The following is a 17,034-nucleotide window of genomic DNA, read 5'->3' as shown; positions in this document are numbered from 1 at the left end:
GTCTGTTTGAGCAGCCGTTCAGTTGAGTAGAGCTTCCTCTGCAGCTCCAAAACTCTCTGACGCTCTGACAGAGATTTCCTCCTGAGGTCCTGTATCCCTCCGTTCTTCACAGAGAGCATGGACTGCAACCTCTCCAGCTGAGCGGGGTCCGCCCGGAGCCGCTGCATCAGAGTGGCTATCTGCTTCTTCATGCTGAGGAGCTCCCTCTCGCGCTCCTCCTTCTCCTCCGCTGCAGGTGACGCTGTAGGCTCCTGTTGACCTTCTCCAGCTTCTCAGCGGCCGCTCGCTCAAGTTCCCTCTTCATCTGGCGGTTATTCTCCTCCAGGGTTTTGATCAGCTCCTTCTTTCTGGCCTTCTGGGCCGTGAGCTCTGCCTGTCTCTGTCTCTCCGTCTCTCCAGCTCCTCCAGCAGCTGACGCTCCATGATCTGCTCCGCCTTCTGTTGGTTTCTACGGTCCTGCTCCCGGAGCTCCATACGGTACTCTTCAATCTGTTGCATCGCTTTTTCCGCTCTTTGGGCCTGGTCCCCATACCGGACGTTGATGCGGCCGAGCTCTTCAGCCAACCTGCCGTCTTGCCTCCGGAGTCTCCGTTCCTCTTCTATCTCAGATACCTGTTGTTGTATCCGTAAAAACTGCTGCTCTCCGGCTGTCTGAGACTGCATGATTAACATCATCTCCGTTAGTTCCTCAAACTTGCGGTTATTCCCCTCCATCATTTTCACCTCCTCACTTGGTCAATCCCACTTCTGACACCACTTGTGAAGGCTGACAAGTGAGCGGCCCGACCAAGTAAGGAGACAGAGGCAGAACGTCTTGATACAACCCGGTGTGGGTATTTATTCATCTTTGGTACATGGTTGACCACATCAAATCCCCCAATGACTGTCTCCCACACTATTCTCTCAAACAGAAAAACCCCAGAGCCTAAATGCACAACCCAATCAACCCAACAGGACACAGGTGAGGGGGGAGGAGACAACACAGGGCACCAGGTGCACACAATCAACGGCAACAGACATGGGGAAAGGGGAACACATTTCAAAATAAAATACAATAAACACTACATCAATAAATAGTATAAATTGTATAAAAATGCCCGAAGCCGTCAGTTCACAGTGACGAAGTTACCTTAGTCACATAGTGTAATGAATTATCTCCAAACACACCATATATATATATATATATAAAAAATGCATTTATTGATAATTTAAACAGCTTTGGAAAATCGCCAACATTCCATTTCCACTATAAAAGAACAATGCATTTTAGCACAATACAAATTCAACAAATAATTTTAAAAAATACCTTAAAAACAGTGCTAGGGCCTTGAGAAATATCTGTGTATTTTAACCATCACTTATGAGTGAACACAATTTTCAGGAACAGTTCTGCGTATTAATTTAACACATGGACCATAAAGACCCAATACATATAAAAGTATAAAACAACATCTACGAACAGTCCTTCAACTTGAAGCTGAACAGTAACAAATCTGTCAATGAACACAACAGAACACAGATGTAAAGCAGCAGGATGTAAACAGAGGAGAACAGGTGTGTGTGTGTGTGTGTGTGTGTGTGTGTGTGTGTGTGTGTGTGTGTGTGTGTGTGTGTGTGTGTGTGTGTGTGTGTGTGTGTGTGTGTGTGTGTGTGTGTGTGTGTGTGTGTGTTGTGTGTGTGTGTGTGTGTGTGTGTGTGTGTGTGTGTGTGTTAAAGTGCAACTTTGTTGGTAGGATTAAACTGCCAAAAGCTTTTTCAGGCTCAACACCCTGGGCTTCAACTTCCCCTCATCCAGGCCCATCAACACTTTCTGGGTGAAGTCGAAAGTGTTGGCCAAGTCTTTTGGGTAGCTCAGATGCAGGGCAAAGGTCAGTGCAAAAAGCAGGATGAATGCGTCAGCCAGTGTGGGGAGTTCGATAACTCCGTTACCCTCAATGACAACAGCGATCCTCTCTGGGCAGAAGAGCGTGATATCTGTTGACCTGGCACTGATCATGAGAAGTCCGACCGCGATGCCCTCTATGTCTGGATCATCAGACTGCTCCACCTGATGACAAGAACAGATAGACGTTACCCAAATTGCCTTGGCTATCTCAGAAATGTGTTTTCTGAAAAATACATCAGTGACATATCACATCAAATAACCGTATGTTTTTTGCATAATGTGGGTTTAAGGAAACGCCTATTAGCATTGCACAACATAATGTTACAGCACCAGAAACTTCAGCCTCCAAAATAACCAATCAGTTGACATAAATGCTTTCAACAAAAAAACATTTATAACCTTCATAAGGGTAGGATTTATTTTATCACTGTATTAGACTGTTACTATTAGCTAGTTGTACCTAATAAACTGGCAACTGAATATATATTTACAGTATAATCTCTCCCTACTACACACACAAAACAATATGGGGAACACTAGATTATTTTGTATTGAACACTGATGCTGCAGGAAAGAAAGACCTCTCTTGATTGTGTATTTTATTAAATCACGTGAGCCCATTTTTTACACTGAAACCTAGAGCTTAATTTCAAATAAATCCTAAAGTAGAAATCATATTCAACACTTCTGAAGTGTTGAAGTAAAGGGAGATTATGTTCAACATATCCATTGTGTATCTACAATAATTACAATTCTTATGGCAATATTCAAATCTTGGAACTAGAACCTGAATGGGATGTGAGCAACACAAGAGATAATGTTTGATTAACAACACCTCAGTGATAGGAAGGGGAGTCTTAGAAAAGACAAACATGGTGTCATGCCCTGGCTCAAGGACGGACAAAAGAAGGAGACCACACATCATTCATATCCAATTAAAGTATATTTATTTAAAGAAACTAAGTTAATTATGAAGTCAGTTAATCAGTAGTGTGTGGGTGTGTGAATATGTATCAGTATATAAAGCAAAGACAAACAAACCAAGGTCCAGTAGAGCCAAGCAACCCAAGAGGAGAGAGAGACTGACTGCTCAGGTGCCCATACTTGTAGCTGAGCAGTCAACCAAAATCAGGTGTCAGCAGTCTCTCCTGATTGGAGAGTGGCTAACCAGGGACATGAGTCTAAGGCCTAGGGGCCATCACACCTCCCCCCTTAAGAATGAGGTATCACCTCAGATCCTGAAACAAAATAAGAACATTAGACACATTTTCTTCCAATTCATAACTCCAAGTAGCACGTTTAAGAGCACATACAAACTGCATTATAAGTGATACTAGGCAAAAAAGGAACTATGGAAACGGTACATGAGGTGACTACTGAAATTTGCACGAAACCCGCAATCGTTACAGCCTAACCCCAGGAAAAGCAATTACTGCTGCTTAGTGGACGAAACAGGGAATGCCTGTATGGCCAAGACTTCAAGAAGAATGGGACGAAGCGCCCCTTGCCTGCCCCACCTTACCCAAAGATGTTACTGTAGCTCTCTTTGGCATACCTACGTGTTACAAATGTTGCACTCTGACCTTCTAGCCCAATTGACATTGCCACATGTTTTGCACTTCCAATCATTTACACTGAAGAGACCCCTCCTCCTCCCAGACAGAGTTTTCCAACTAACTGTTTCTCCAGCTTTCATACTTTTCTTCCTGCCACATCTGTAACAACTGGTTCTTCTAGCAAAGTTCATCATTCCACACTTATCAGAACAAAGCCAGTCCTCGCCTCTAACATGAAAACTCTTTCTTGCAATGTTTATTTTGTTACCACTGATTGGCTTTGCCTGATCTGGCCAAACATGACCACCTGCCAGGTCATTTCCCAAAATGATGTCCACTCCAGTCACAGGCAACTCTGGACGAACACCAACCTCCACTTCTCTCTGGTCCAAATCACAGGACAGAAACAGTTTATGCTCAGGCACAGAAATGGTTTGCAGACCAATCCCTCTAACTGGAACACAGCGCCCCATGTCTGAATCTGGAGAAAAAGGCAAGATGCCCTCCTTCACAAAAGTATTCAAAGCTCCCGAGTCCCTCAAAATCATGACTTGAACTTTCTTGTCACTCCCAACTAGAGTTACAAAACCTTCAGACATAAACGGAGCATAACCCGACTCAACCTCTGAGATATCAATTGGCTTAACCTGCACTTGCAATGGAGCCAAGACTTCTGTTTCACCAACTTTGGGATTATGAATAGTTGTAGCCAAACCAACTGACTTCACATGAAAAATGTTGATTTTCCCCTCTAGCAAAGGACATTCTTTTTTCCAATGACCCTGTTGATGGCAATAATGACACACATGTGCATTGCTTGTGCCATTAGGATGCTGTGCAAACCTTGGGGACAAAGAATCTGCTTTCTGAGATTCATTCCTTTCATAACGCTCACCAAAGATGCGCCTGTGCGTCAACACATACTCATCAGCCAGTACTGCTGCCTCCCTTGGACATGTGACTTTATGTTCATTAATATATGTTGCAATGTTATCAGGGACAGCAGGGATGAGGGAAGTCAGTCAGAGTTGGGGGTGCGGTGGGGATTATTTTTTAAATATTGAAGTTAAAAGCATCAATCTGGTGCACTTAGAGCAAAATTAAGAGATCTATGGATAACTGTTTTTCATTTATTCTCTCTGGCTGTCCATCTCATAATGTTCACATATAAACTAGCTGTCAATAGGAATATAATTTAGAAGAATTATAATTTCATGCAAAAATCTGTCTCAAAAAGAGGTTGCACATTTAAATTCAGGTGTTGTTATGGCAACGTCAGCGGCCAAACAGCCACATTTACTGCTGCAAATACGTTCAAACATGCTGTCGACACATAAAGCAGTGGCAACTATGCCACCATTTCAGCTGACTTTTTATCAGAAATACTGTCACATAACATCTATATATTTCAGTGCTAGGTTGATGCTTAGCTAAGCTAACTATGAAACACTTTAACTGACAGGACTCAGGATCAACGGTGGTTGATCCTGGTAAGGTAGCTTCTAGCTTCATGTCGAACAGTCAACATTTTCCAGAGAGCTTTCTTTGAAATCACCAGGTAATGCTAAAAAACATTACATTTAGATTATATGACAAAGTGTTTATTTAATATCTCTGGCTAGCTATAGCTACTTGCTAACGGTTTAGCTTACCCCCGCGATTCAAAGTAACGTCAACGTAGTTTTAATTTATGCTTTGCTTACACGTTTGCATAACTTGGAAGTTTACTGACATTTACATACCTTGTTCACCTGGCTCAAGTGGTGGATCTGGGGTTGTTGTGTGAGCCACCACTTGAGAATTGTCGTCTTTTTTAAGAAAAAATGTTCTTATGTCCATCTTCAAAAACTCTGAGTCCGGCTGACAGTTTAAACATTGTCACAGGATAGGTACCTGTCAGCCAATAAGATTTATTTCCATGCAACTCTGGTTGGTCTGGTGTCTTGCCTCTGTTGCATTGACTGAGCACGGGAAATTACAATTCTGCCATCCTCTCATGATGAGGTTCAGGTAAAGCACAGTTAATATATTATATTATTGAGGGAAAATTGTCCGGGGCTACAAAAAAAACATTCAGGGCTTTGGTCCTGTATAATAATGTAATATTAAATGCAGTAATTTGGTCTTTAGCAACAGCTTGTGAGAGCAGTGCATTCATCGGTGTTCGTTTTAATGCTGCCAGTTTGTTGACGGACTGTGTGTTGATGGGACTTCTCATGCTCCCTAAATGTTTGCCCTGCCTTTCGCCAGTTCTTAAATCCTCCTTTCACAAAACTCCCATCCCTGTTCTTGTCTGCACTGACAAGCTTATTTTCTATAGCAGAGCAACAGAAGAAGCACACCGCATTAACACTTTCTCTTATTATTTAGTGAAGCTTTTTATTAACTGCTTACACTAAAATGCTAACTCAAAAATAGTAACTCAAAATAAAACTTTTGTATTGATTTATTTAGTGAACTTTTTGGCGTTGCAGTTACAACTCTCCGTCAACAGGTGGGGGTGCTGCAGCCCCCTCAGCACACCCGCTTCCCGCGTCCCTGAGGGACAGACTGTTTCAAATGCTCCAGAATACTGAGCCTGTTTTTCAGGTCTCAGGCTCAAAAATGACATTTCCAGAACAAATTACCATAACTACACTTCTAAAAAGGGGAAAATTAATAATCTTTTTTCTCAAAGTAATTATAAACCTGTGAGTTGGATGTAGAAAAGTCAGAAACAATATAGATGTTTTTTATTTTAAAGAAAATTCAGATTGAACACAAATTATTTTTTACTTATAGTGAAAACTACCCTTGGATGATGGTAAGGTAGTCTAAAAGCTTTAGGAATCCAAAGTACAACATATAATAAGTACCCTGTATCAAGATTGATGCAAAACAAGTGACATTTGACCTTTTTAGAGAGATTTAGCCAAAAAAACTCCACCTCTGAGGTGATTTGGGTGGAAATGGCTGTTTTTACCGTTTCTCTGGAACCCATTGGTCGATTTTGGTGATTGACATCTCTTTTTGACCGTTAGAGCCAATAGAATCGAAGGGGAATTTCCACGTACACACACACCTTAACATTGATAAATGAGAGCTATGCCCACGCAGTTTTGCATGAGAGCGAACCTATCTCGCTCTGACATCTGGAAACGGAAAAGCAGGTTTATTGCTTATGGATTATCAGAAATAATTTCAAAGAGACACAGACACATTGGATTAACCCATGGATTAATAAATTAATTAATTTAATAAAATAAAATAAACATTGATTAACTTCAGCAGCGTTTTTATCGTTTTAATGCCATTGAAGACCACTTTTGACCAGACAACGACAAAGGTGAGCCATTTTCCCGTTTTTAGCTACCTAGCGCCACATGTTTTGATGTCTGTTCTTGTTAACCTGTTAAGCCCGAGAGACCCCGGTACCGGGGCACTGCCAAAACATCTTGCAGGAAACAGTGTCTGAGGGCATGTTCATTTAATAAACTATGAATGTTTTATATCCATTTAACGGGAAGAAACTCATCTAACTGATTTTTTTAAATACAACCCACAATGCTAACGCTGAGCCTCTGAATTAGCAACGAGCGAAAAATGCTAACAGATGACTGCACCGAAATTCAAATACAAAACCTTATTATTTATCTTTGCTGCACATCGTTTCACATCGTGAGGTGACAGACTTGAAGGGTACCCTCATTATCACTCAATTATACGAAATCGCGACTTTATAAACAAAAACAGACATCAAAACATGTGGCACTAGGTAGCTAAAAATGCTAACATGGCTCAACTGTGTCTTTGTCTGGTCAAACGTGGTCTTCAATGGCATTAAAACGATAAAAACGCTGCTGAAGTTAATCCATAGGTTAATCCAATGTGTCTGTGTCCCTTTGAAATGATTTCTGATAATCCATGAGCAATAAACCTGCTTTTCGGTTTTCAGATGTCAGAGCTAGAGACAGCTTCACTCATGAAAAACTGTGTTCGCAAAGCCCACACTTTTTTGTTTTACCATGTGTGTGAGTAGGGAGATTCCCCTTCGATTCTATTGGTTCTAACGGTCAGAAAGAGATGTCAATCACCAACATAGACCAATGGGTTCCAGAGAAACGGTAAAACCCCCATTTCCAACCAAATCACCTCAGAGGTGGAGTTTTTTTGGCTAAATCTGTCTACAAAGGTCAAATATCACTTGTTTTGCATACATCTTGATACAGGGTACTTATTGTTGTACTTTGGATTCCTAAAGCTTTTAGTCTACCTTATCATCATCCAAGGGTAGTTTTCACTATAAGTAAAAAATAATATTTGGACGGACACTGTAATTTACAGTTTTTTACTATGTTAAATCTGAATTGTCTTTAAAATAAAAAACATCTATATTGTTCTGACTCTTCTACATCCAACTCATAGGTTTATCATTACTTTGACGAAAACGATTATTAATTTAACCCTTTTAGAAGGGAAGATATGGTAATTTCTTCTGGGAATATCATTTTCGAGCCTGAGACCTGAAAAACAGGCTCAGGGCTAAACTGGTTAATACAGGGTTGCCAACTCCCACACATCTGGCGTGTGACACACGCTTTCACTCTCAATCTCACGCTGCCCAAACTATTCTCACGCCAAAAACAAGATGAACCGGCGATCGTTTTTGGTTGGTTATTTACAATGTTGAGTTGACAGCTGCTCAAGCTGTCGATCCGCTCCCTCCCCGCCCCCACCACTCTTAACAACGTTAACAGACAGCAGATCAGTGGGAGCCGGTTGGTCAATCCCCAACCCGTATTGCGCATGCGCAGATCTGAGATCCAGTAGAAATGATACAAAAGTAAAAGTCTGCTGCTTATTGTTCTACTAGGCCAAAATAGACTATATGAGAGTGAGAGTGTGTTAATTAATATATTTGGCAGTTTGGAGTAAGTCTGTAGATTTGTTTGTGTGTGTGTGTTTCATGTATAGGCCTCTCACGATAATTAATTTTGTTGGATATATTTTCCCGGAAATTATTGCGATAAACGATAATATTGTCGGCACCGTTGTATGACCATTTTAGACCACTGACATAATGATAATATATAATAATAATTCAAGTACATCCTTTCAAACTGCTAGTCACATCCTCATGTAAATGTAAATGTACCAAGGTCAGAAAAGTTATGGAGTTCATTTTTATTTATCGTACGATAAGTCAATTAATTGCTTATCGCGACAGGCCTATGCACACAATAAAACAGGGGAAACAAACATGTGTTCATTAGTGAATGAAACTTTGTGCCCTTTATAGTCTGTGTCCAATATTGTGTATTTGTATATATATATCCTATATACACTGAACAAAAATATAAACGCAACACTTTTGTTTTTGCTCCCGTTTTTCATGAGATGAACTCAAAGATCTAAAACATTTTCTATTTCCACAAAATAACCATTTCTCTCAAATATTGTTCACAAATCTGAAAAAAATCTGTGATAGTGAGCACTTCTCCTTTGCCGAGATAATCCATCCCACCTCACAGGTGTGGCATATCAAGGGGGGGTCTGGGGGGGTCCGAAAACCAGTCAGTATCTGGTGTGAGGGGTAGGGTTAGGGTAATGTTGTGAATCGAGTGGCCTGTGTTCGTCGTCCATAACCTACGCCTGCCCATACCATAACCCCACCACCACCATGGGCCACTTGATTCACAACATTACCCTAACCCAGATACTGACTGGTTTTCCGACCCCCCCCAGACAAAGCAAAAATGCACGTTTCAGATTGGCCTTTTATTGTGGCCAGCCTATGGCACACCTGTGCAATAATCATGCTGTCTAATCAGCATCTTGATATGCCACACCTGTGAGGTGTGATGGATTATCTCGGCAAAGGAGAAGTGCTCACTATCACAGATTTTTTCAGATTTGTGAACAATATTTGAGAGAAATGGTTATTTTGTGTATATAGAAAATGTTTTAGATCTTTGAGTTCATCTCATGAAAAATGGGAGCAAAAACAAGTGTTGCGTTTATATTTTTGTTCAGTGTATATGCTAAGGTCCCGCTGCTGACACGATAGCAGTCATTTAGTGCGCATATGTGTAATTAAACCCATGATATCAAAATCTCACTCCAGCCAGGTACCCAAAGTTGGCAACCCTGTGTTAATATCTTCGCGAGTTCTTATGATGGAGTGATGATGTATGTACCGATCGATTGTGTCTTCTCACGATCAGATCGATGGGTTGGACGTGCAGCTACGATAAGTAATAAGGGTGTTATCAGTGAGTTTCTGTGCAGTAATGCGTTAGCATTTTTCCACTCGTGGCTAATTCATAGGCTCAGCGCTAGCTTTGTGTTTTTTTTTTTTTTAAACAAAAAAAGATCAGTTAGCTGAGTTTCTTTCTTCCCGTCCACATCATGTTCGTCAAATGTTGGCAACAACAGTAAATGACTTGCAACATCAAAGCGTGAACTTACAAGTTCCTCATTCAAAGCCGATGCAGACTTTTTACCTGCCCTAATCAAATCCAGTTTCATTTGTTCCTTTTTGTTCCTTATAGTTTTCATGGTCTAACCTCAAAATCAACTATTCTTTCTGTTGTTCAAATGTTAAGCCAGACGCAAAATTAGTTACAATGCTCTTACCTCCCCTGTCCATCAGAACCAAATCTTCCACAATGTTAGCCATATCAAACCACAAAAATCTAGCAACCTAGATAACCACATTTAGGTCAAATACACCAAACCTTTACACTATGCAACTAGTGGCAACAACAACTGGTGACTCCCCATGCTCAACCAACTAATTAGAGTATGTCCCTTATCTGACTAAACTCGTACCTAGTCTTCGTACAGATACTTGTGGCGGGTATTTATTCACTGAAACCCAGTGGTACTGGAAGGCAACTGTATACACAGCGACCCCACAAGAAATCATGGACGTGATCCAGAGACAACTGCTCTAGCCACTTTCTCTGTCACACTAAACCAACACCCCACAGCAGACTCTCCATTAGAACCTGCTGCTAGGCCTCACAGAGGAAAGCACCAGTCTCATGCCACACCAAACATTTTAGCATATTTACCTAAAAGAAAACTGGCCCAAACTAGATTATTATAAAGCTCTCCAAAACAATAATCCATGTGTGGTACTCCAACCTAAATTAGCACAGAAAATTCATACTAACAAAATGTGACTTGGACGAGTCCCCATGTCACGCCCTGGCTCAAGGACGGACAAAAGAAGGAGACCACACATCATTCATATCCAATTAAAGTATATTTATTTAAAGAAACTAAGTTAATTATGAAGTCAGTTAATCAGGTGTGTGTGTGTGTGTGTGTGTGTGTGTGTGTGTGTGTGTGTGTGTGTGTGTGTGTGAACATGTATCAGGATAACAAGCAAAGACAGACAAACCAAGGTCCAGTAGAGCCAAGATGAGAGAGAGAGAGAGAGAGACTGATTACTCAGGCACCCATATTTGTAGCTGAGCAGTCAACCAAAATCAGGTGTCAGCAATCTCTCCTGATTGGGGAGTGGCTAACCAGGAACTTGAGTCTAAGGCTTAGGGGCCCTCACACTTGGGTATTCTGAATTTGTTTTTAAAGGGTTACAAATCAGATCAAGGTCTCAAAAACATCTCAAAGTTATATAATGGACTAAATTAAAAAGACACAACATATGTAAAAGGAAAAATGGGAAAAGGAAGGAAATCTTACTCTAGACTTGGAAATATGGGAAAATCTGATTAAGCAACAATGGAGATCTACTTCCGCCCTGACCTGGAGGGAATTTGGGTGGAAAAACTTAATAAGGTTTTTTAAAACACCTGCACAACAGGTTTTCATACATAGAAACACTTCATGTTGGAGGTCATGTGGTGAAAAAAAGGTGAATCATTATCATGTGTTCTGGCAGTGTCCTGTGCTCCTGAACTACTGGAAACAAATCAAGTCCTTTATGGAAAAGATACTTGGGGTCCGGATCCCATTTAACTTTGAGACACTATACCTGGGCTTGAGACCAGACACCGTCAAGGGATATACAAGCAAATATATGTTCAATATCCTATTAATAGCAAGTAAAGCCCTGACTAGGAAATGGTTGACAACGGAGGCACCTATACGTTTGAGGACTGTTTTGATGTTATTCATGACATATATGTTATGGAGAAACTGACTTCTGTTGTGAGACTTGAAAGGGACAAGTTGGGCATATCTACAGTCAGATCGGATTTTACTTGAATTGTTATTAGACACTGTATAAACACCTACCCCCATGTTCTAAATTGAGCTACTCGATTGTAAACTTGATTCTCTTGTTTAGGAATATTATGTACAGATCTGCCCCCCTTCCTCCCTCGTTTTTCTTATTTTAATTATTTGTATATCGTCTATTTATGTATTATCATTTTATGTAAGTATTTGTATTGATTTTTTGTTGTTATTATTCCCTGTCTTTAACCTGTAGTCTATTTTAATTTAGTTGACTTACTTATGAATGTTACAACCACGCTATTGCAGAATGATCATTTTATTACAACTGATTATTGATTATTATTCTCCTTTTGCATATGGAGAGTTGAAAGCATGTTCTGCTGTATACTGTATGTGAAGCTGACAATTGAGCGGCCCGACCAAGCAAGGAGGCAGAGGCAGAACGTCCAAAAATATAACCCGGTGTGGCATTTATTAAATTCGGACACAGCCTCAATCTTGCTGTTCCCGTGAGCACAGTCACCAGCTACAAGGATCTCACACACCCAACAAAACAGGAAACACAGAGCCTAAATACCCACACTAATTATCCCAACAAGACACAGGTGAGGGGAAGAGACAACACAGGGCACCAGGTGAACATAATCAGGAGCAACAGAAAAAACGGGAGGAGGAACACTTTTCAAAATAAAACACATATGCAATATACAAGGCCTGAAGCCGTCAGTCCACAGTGACAAAGTTATCTTCGTCACACTGTATAATGACCTGTATTCCTAATAAAACATTTGAATAACAAAAAATAAATCATAAAAATATAGTTAAAACACTTAATTAAACACAACATTAATTACAGTTAAAATCAGTTCTGAAAAGGTGAGTTTTGGTTTGTGATTTGAACATTTGAGATTGAGGCAGTCCCGGATGTGTTTGGGGAGTGAGTTCCAGAGGGAGGGGGGGCAGCGATGGAGAAAGCTCTGTCCCCCCCAGGTTCGGTGCTTGGTCCTATGAGGAAAAGACAGGAGGATGGCGGCTGCGGAAAGGAGTGTGGTGTGGTGTTGGAGTCCAGAACAAATGTCCTTACGGGGACAATAGAGTATATTGTATCGTATCGTATGTCTGTGAGGTAGGAGGGAGCCTGGTGATGGAGGGCTTTGTAGGTAAGGAGAAAGATCTTGAAATGGATGTGTTGTAGGACGGGGAAGCAGTGGAGGTTCTGCAGGACAGGGGTGATGTGGTCATGGGAGAGGGTGTGGGTGAGGAGTCGGGCGGCAGAGTTCTGGAGTTTATTGAGGAGTTTGGATGGTGTACCATAGAGCAGTGGTTCCCAACCTGGGGGGCGCGCACCCCTGGGGGGGGCGCCAAAGATCGCAGTGGGGGCTCCAGGCCTCAGATGATTTGAGGCCAAATATCATATTTAGACTTTTTTTTTTTTTGACTTTTTTTTTTTTTTTACATATAATTGTAAAGCAATACATGATTGTCACTAAAAGCCTTGTCTCTACATTACAATAGATATAAAAAATAATTGACTAATTAATTGTAATAAAAATTCAAGTTAGTATTAAAGGCATAAAAAGACAGAAATGTATAGTTTTTTCTTTAATATAAATGTTTCTTCTGCCCATAAAGTGTCCAAACCAGGTTTGTCTGGATAAACGCATTTTTAAAACATAGTCATTGTCCATGCCGGTTTCAATTATTTGTCACAGTTGCTCCAATCAGATCGGTCTCCTCCATTTTGTAGATTATTTACGACTTTTGAATCCACATAAACACATCGGCAAAATCCGGCTTACTTTGAGCATGTGTTTTAAACAGTTTATTCCCTTTGTGAATTGTTTCCACTTCCGCGCCATCCTTTAATTTCTTCATACAGCGGGAATCCAAATAAATTAATCCTGAGTCCAATAACCATCAAAGTCACTCCAATAGTGCTCCTTAATTACGCTTTCATCCTCCTTTAACAAAATACTTCACATTCATCCAGTTTGTGACAGTAGTTGTAGCTTTTCTGAGACTTTTAAACTTTAATTACCGCTGTTGCTGTGTGTGTGGGGGGGGGGGCACAACTTCCAACAGGAGTCATTTGGGGGGGCTCTTGGGAAAAAAGGTTGGGAACCACTGCCATAGAGGACGCTGTTAGTCTAGTCTGGATGAGATTTCATTTCATTTCAAACCTTTATTTATCCAGGTGATGAAGGCATGGATGAGGGTTTCAGCAGTAGAGAAGGAGAGTGATGGGCGGAGATGGGATAGATTTCTAAGGTGGAAGAAGGCAGTTTTGGTGTTGTGCTTGATATTGTTTCCAAAGGAGAGGTTGCTGTCGAAAATGACTGAGGATGTGACAGGAGGGAGACAGAGTGGAATTGTCAATGATGAGGGAGGGGTTGTTATTGTTTTTGGTGAAGGATTTGGACCGAGGTCGACCATGTCAGATGTATCAAAGTTCATGTTGACGTTGCACCCAGGATTTTATTACATTACATATTTTGCGATTCAACCGACGTGCTCAACCAGAGTGCCTAAAAATAACAGCAACTTCCTAGAATTCCTAAATGTAAGGTGTTAAAAGCAGTAAGATTTTGTTACGTTCTATAGACTTGAATTTGTCAGCTACACAGCAAAAACCACAGCGTATATTGTACTCTATATAAGAGTACATTTAACACCAGTTTCGGGTGTATAGGTCCAAGAGTTTGGTGTTCTCTGAACACTGTCAAAAGAGTAAAATATAAACTCTAAATAAAGAGTTAGATTTGAACACTTTGTGTCAAAATATACACTATAACTGGTACTTTTTTCAACTGTTTCAATGCTTTCCAACACGTGCAGTGTAAACCTAGAACCCTCAGAGAGTTAAAATGTACTCTTAGTCAGTCTTATTGTGTCACTGTGCAGAGCTGATTATTCAACACTTTGAGAGAGAAAATGTACTCCATGGTCATTTTTCACACTGTTTCAGTGCTGTTTAGCTGATGTACACCAAACAAACAATTTTGGGATGAATCATTAACACTTCAGGAAATAAAGTACACATCAGATTCTTGAAAACATGCGTTTATTTAAAAAAATGTGATTTTGATGTGTTTTAAATATAACATCTAATCAGTAGCAACATCAAACAACCCACAAAATACATTGGTCATAGGTGTAAATGTGTGTACATTTGCTCATTAGCCCTCTTTAGCCTGAGGAAACACTTTAGAGATCATCATTCCAAAATCCTGTTACAACAAATGGACAACGTGGAATACCATACACTAGTGCTATTGTGCAAAGTAAACTGACAAAAATAGTGTTTTGAAAGACTAACAATCACCGAGCAGGATGACCAACATCTAAAAGTGTCTGAATGTCTTTCATTTTTGTAAAGCACCTTGAATTGCCTTGTGTTGAAAGGTGCTATATAAATAAACTTGCCTTGCCTTGCCTTGCCTACATGGCAACCAGTTTACATCAATGTTGTAGATGGTGATCTGCAAACATGTGTACATGCCGTTTAAGGCCTGGTCATAGGAGATCCCAAACATATAATGTGCTTTAAAAAGTTCATCAAAACTGACAGGGAAGACTTGGCCTTGCAGGGAAGGAGCTCACCATCCAACGCAATGTAGTACTCATGGAGCGGTTTCTTGTGGTCCCAACTGCTAGGATGTAGGGTTGCCTCCACTGGACCAGAGTACTCCTGAAGGCTGGAGATGACTGTAAGATAACAATAAACACAAATATAACTACACTGTACATCATATTTTGATGGATGGCTCAGGCACTGACAAAAACCTTTGATAGCAAATCAGATAAGCTCGGCCATTACCATGAACAGAAGTCAAATGCAACATACACATTAATGCAGCAGTAATATAAAACCTAAAAGCATCCCAAAATAGTAAAACACTGACAGGGACAATTTCACTGCACAATGAGTGCTTTTACTGATACTTAAAGTACATTTAGCTGATTATACTCGCATACTTTTACTTAAGTCAGGTTTTAAGTGCAGGCCTTTTTACTTTTAGTATATTCACAGGGTGGTATTTGTACTTTTACTTAAAGGTAGGGTATGTAAGTTTGAGAAACCGGCTCGAGATACACTTTTTGTTATATTCCATGGAATGCTCTTAACATCCCGATAGCAATGAATATCTTAAGTACTTTGACAAAAAATCCATACAAAAATGTCATCTGTGGAAGCCGTAATACTGTAAAAAGTACGACCAATCATTTTTAGCCGGCCCGGCTAAAATAACTGGATGGCCTACCTGCCTGTCAGCCTTCCATCTGTGCACAAACTTATCTCGTGCCCTCATTGGTCATGTGCGCATTTGTGTGTGTTGGAGGAGGGGCTCTATAAGGAAGTGACAGATTTTCTCCGGTCGTGTATTTTCAAATATTCTAGCGATCTTGAGCCGGTTTCTCAAACTTACATACCCTACCTTTAACTGTTAACAGCATTATATCAGCCGAGAGGCAAGAGCTTCGAAACCATTCATTCTACATGAGTAGGCCTAACGTAAATTGGCGGTAGCTAACGTTAACGGCCTCATTATTTCAAACGGTGCCTGCAGACTAGAGTTGATTATGGATTAAAAAAACATTTATTCAAGGCCGCTGCGGCAGTTCCGTAACATTACCCGCTGTTGAATGATTGAAAAGAGGAGCGGTTTTCCCCCTGAGTCAGTGTGAATGAAGCCTAACAATTAACACAGGAGCAGCAGCTAAAATAGCAAAGAAATACATATTTTGTTGTCAGAATAACGTTAATCTGATTGACTACGGCTAATGTTACCACTACAATAACGTCACAAATATTCTACTTGCTAACTTTATCGTTTTTAGTTGTTTAGTTATTCAAATTAAAACAAGAAGACAAATATGAATATTCAGAATTATTCACTTGGTGTCTACTTACCTAACGTTACAGTCCTGCGGAGAAATGTTGCCGTGTTCGATCCAAGGATGTATAACCCCCTGATCCCACCGGAAGCGTCTGCGCTGCGGCTGCGCCGCGCTGCGACCTCCTCCTGCGTCATAACCCACCAGGCGCGTTTCAAAACGTTGCGGAAGCGGAGCGTCGTGTGTGCAGCCTCGCAGTTGTTGGATGAACATTCCACTTCCTGCCTGCGCCGCGCTGCGCCGCGTCAAAAATAGGATTCATCCTATATTTTAGAAATTCCTTGCGGCGAGGAGCTTCTGGGACGCTTTGAGCCGCGGCGCAGCGCAACCTAAGATCGATGCAGACAGACTCAATGCGAAGATATACTCTGGGGGAGTCCATCATCCCAGAATAAACACTACACAAGTCAACACCAACACCACACAAAGAAACAACACCAAAGAAAGGTTCTGGTGCACTCTGAGAAGTGTACTTTATGTCCATTCTACTCCAAAGTGTAAACATGTCTA

At 40.7% G+C, this 17,034-nt stretch overlaps 1 protein-coding gene across 3 annotated transcripts in view; it reads left to right on the top strand.

The window, feature by feature from the left end:
- The window catches only part of LOC117532629 (solute carrier family 41 member 3-like), a 92,127-nt gene that overhangs the window by 72,514 nt on the left and 2,579 nt on the right, over positions 1-17,034 (top strand). The window lies entirely within an intron of this gene.

Source organism: Gymnodraco acuticeps, unplaced genomic scaffold (assembly GCF_902827175.1).
Source record: "Gymnodraco acuticeps unplaced genomic scaffold, fGymAcu1.1, whole genome shotgun sequence".
Lineage (NCBI taxonomy): Eukaryota > Metazoa > Chordata > Actinopteri > Perciformes > Bathydraconidae > Gymnodraco > Gymnodraco acuticeps.
Note: the sequence above shows the minus strand (reverse complement) of the source record. Positions and strands in the feature narration are given on the sequence as shown.